This window comes from Etheostoma cragini, chromosome 16 (assembly GCF_013103735.1).
Source record: "Etheostoma cragini isolate CJK2018 chromosome 16, CSU_Ecrag_1.0, whole genome shotgun sequence".
NCBI lineage: Eukaryota > Metazoa > Chordata > Actinopteri > Perciformes > Percidae > Etheostoma > Etheostoma cragini.
In genome coordinates this window covers 11,722,816-11,726,571 of record NC_048422.1, presented here as the reverse complement: position 1 = coordinate 11,726,571, position 3,756 = coordinate 11,722,816, and positions in this window count along the sequence as shown.

The following is a 3,756-nucleotide window of genomic DNA, read 5'->3' as shown; positions in this document are numbered from 1 at the left end:
TGTGAATGAATTAAGAACTGTTATCCTCCACTTTATCTACGGGTTTCCGCGGCTCATTTCTATCACTGCTGCCTGAATGTCACAGGGGCGGGGGTGGACAAAGTGACTGCGGGGATTCCCGTTAACCAGGGAGAATGACAATTACCATACACTCACCCTTACCCAGCAGAGATGAATGGACATGGAGAGCTTGGAAGATGAGTCACTAAGAGAGGAACTACAGTTTAGCTCTCTAATGAAGCTCATGTCCACCGGTGATAAATAATAAGGGCTGTCCTAAATCTCTGGGGAGTTTAGGAGGACGTGGAGGTAGGCAAGCTGCGAGAGAGAGCAGGTTCACTTTTTAAACATGGTTTACACATGTCTGCCCCAGACATAGACACCCCCTTTGTCAGGGATACTCTCTCTCCCTTTGTCTAACATCTTATTTCATTAGCTTGTTTCATTTCCCCTGGCCCTCACTACCTCTGTCTATTAAATTTGTGTTTCCCATCTGCCCACTTACTGTCCTCTATTTTGAAGTCTCTGTTCTCTCCTTTCTTTGTTTCTCCTTGGGCTTACTTAGGGTCAGCCATCTTTTTCCAAGACTCTGCCAAATGCTCTGTCTAGATCATTCTCAACATTAGTATTCACAGCAGTCGCTTGCCTTAGTGGTTCCGCTTCCAGTTCGGGAGTGTGTCTGGTTTTAGCACCATGGAGAGCTACGCAAACTTATACCTCCTCATCAGGGAAGAATTTTTTTAGTTTTGGTGATCATTCCTTTGAGTTTTGAGAACAATTTAGTCACTGACTTAATCATATGGGTGTGCAGGTGAGGCGGGGATTTACAACAGATGAAGAAAATAATAAAATAAATTAACGTAAACTGCAGATTTTGTCAGCTATAAAGGAGGACTGGCAATCACCGCTTTCATACATAATGTAGTTTTCAAAGACAAACATGCAGACAGTGAATGGAGCTCCAAAGAGGCCTGTATTAAAGGAGTCAGTCCGGAAAAACAAACTCTATCAACAAAGTTGAACAGCAATAACACTCCTCTACCTGATGGTGAATATGAAATGTTAAAATGACAATGTCATTTTAAATGGAACAATTTGTCAAAAGCCATATTAACATAATACCCAATTATTATTTAGACAGACCAAACAGCTCATTTAAGCTACTGCTGGCAGCTTGTCTGCTCTGTTTAGCAGACAAGTACGAGGCGCTGACATCAAGTACAAATTTGGGTGAACGCTACAGTCAAATCCCATGATAGGGATCTGCTTGTATGGAAGTTTGTTCCATGCACTGCCTGCCTCCCTGTTGAAGTGCTTATGGTTTGTTTATCAGCTACAGTGAGAGTGGGTGCCATTGTAATTGCATTCACACAGGCGTCTTAGGGCAAGATTGATGTGGTGGCTAGTCCATGTATGCATAAGGGGAATGAATGTCTCTCGGACGACCTTGTTTGTTAGTTTATTTGCCCCTAGCTCCTTGGCTCTGAGAGGGTAGAGAAGCAGTGAAAACAGAATCACTGCACCTGAAGAAATATGGTTTGGATTTGATTTCTATGCTCATTTTTTATGTGGGAGCAATATATTAGAGTTAGGTCAAGAATAGTCATCACTATTTTTTAGTATTCTAGGACTTTACAAGGACAAAAACAATGCTTGGCTTTAGGAAGCAGCAGGGGGGAAATACAACCACTCAAACTGGTTTGGAGTATATTTTCTTGCTTTGTAAAAAAGATCTATTTGTTATGAAGTTGTAGTAATTTAATATGTTATATAATTTTGTGATATGTTCTGGTAGACAATGTAAACTGAGACTTGAGGCCTCCTGGTTACCCTGTTATGCCTGACACAGATACACACACACACACACACACACACACACACACACACACACACACACACACACACACACACACACACACACACACACACACACACACACACACACACACACACATACACACACACACACACACCACTCTGTCCCACCCACCCCCCGGATTGCACTATCCATCATCTGCCCATGAAAATCTCTCCACCTCCAACTGCACACATTTCTGTGCTTTGCTTTGTGTCCCTTTACAGCTGCCATCCATCTCTTCTCACCCGTCCTTGCTCTTTCAGGTGAGCAGGTCCTCACAGATATAAAGAAGCTTTTTGATTCCCTCTCTTTGAACATTGACACTGATTCTTGGCAAAATTAACCATTACATTGATGTAGATGTCGACCTTTTCTTCTGTCCCTTTTAATATTCGTTCACACAAAGTAATGCCAGCAGTGACACATTATTTTCTCTCTTCTCGCCATCTTTCTAACCCTCATTTGCCCTCTAAGATGCATTCCTCTTTACTTTCTTCCCATCCCTGTCTTTCCTCTCCCTCATCTTCTGACAGCCTGCCTGCCTCAAGAGAATATGGTTTAGTGCATAAGTCCTTGATGTTATTACAGAGTAAGATGTAAAGTTTGTGTAACAAAAGTGCTACACAGAAGCGTGGGACAGATTGATGCACAAATCAGAAGGCTCTTTTTGCTTGAAGGGTTAGAAAAGCTTCTGAGTTTTTTCTTAATACATTTAAAAGCAGTGGCTGTGGTAATGGCGAAACTAGCAGAGCCACCATTTACATGGTTGTCCATTTCCACACTTCAGTAGCTTACTAGCTATACTTTAAATAAAAGGGATTTAACAGCCGTGCTAGCAGGTCTGTGAGGCTTTACTGAGGCAAAGCGGTGCTGTGAGCTCAGTGCTAGTGTTAGCATGTAAACATGCTTACAATCACAACGCTAACATGCTGCTGTTTAGCAGGTATACAATGTATTATTTTAACCATCTTAGATTAGCATGTTAGCATGCAAACATTTGCTAATTTCTACTATACACAAAGTACAACTGAGGCTAATGGGAATAATATTAGTTTTGTAAGTATTTAGACATGAAGCAAAGTGTTGAACAAATAAACATTTTAATCAGATGTGCCATTAAAATGTGCCAATCCGTCAAGTTGCGTTTCAGCTAATTTACAGGATAATCAAAAATGTTGAACTTCTGGCAAAATGTTCAAATGTCGAATGGTTGCCAAACATATTTCACTCAAAACCAAAAAACTTTTCCAGAGATATTTTAGTCTGGACCAAAGTGGTGGACTAACCGCTAGCATAAAAACTAAAGAAGTGCACACTGCTGATAGAAGTGAACACCACACTAATCAAAACAGATATACTTACCTCCCTTGTTGGATAGGGAAGAAGTAAAGCTATAAAAGTATTTGTAATAAATGTAATCTATAAAAGAGCCAGAAAGGCAGATAGTTTAACAATCCTACTACCAGTAAAATGTTAAATCTCAGCACCTTGGATAGCCACGTCATACAAAGCTCAAAAAAGTACATTTTATGTGACCCATAACTAAAATGGTTAAATGTCTTCATATTGTGTGTGAATAATTTAAAAAAACGAATGAACTACTTGACTAGGAAGCTTTGTGCATTCGTCCTCTCTTATGGCCATGAGACTTAATCAAGTGATCAAATATAGCAAATGAGATTATAATGCACTATCAAAGTTCATTACCAATGGGTAGCATCATTCTTTAAGGAGGTTCAGACCTCTAAATCAGCCTCCTTAAATTACACAGTATATTGAAAGAAAAAGGATTTTAAAAGAGTTCAGTGTTATTAACATCCCGTTGGGGCGGTCTCAACGTGTAATGTTGTCTCACTTCAAGCCTTTCCGAGCTTTACAAGTCTCAATCCACTCCTAAG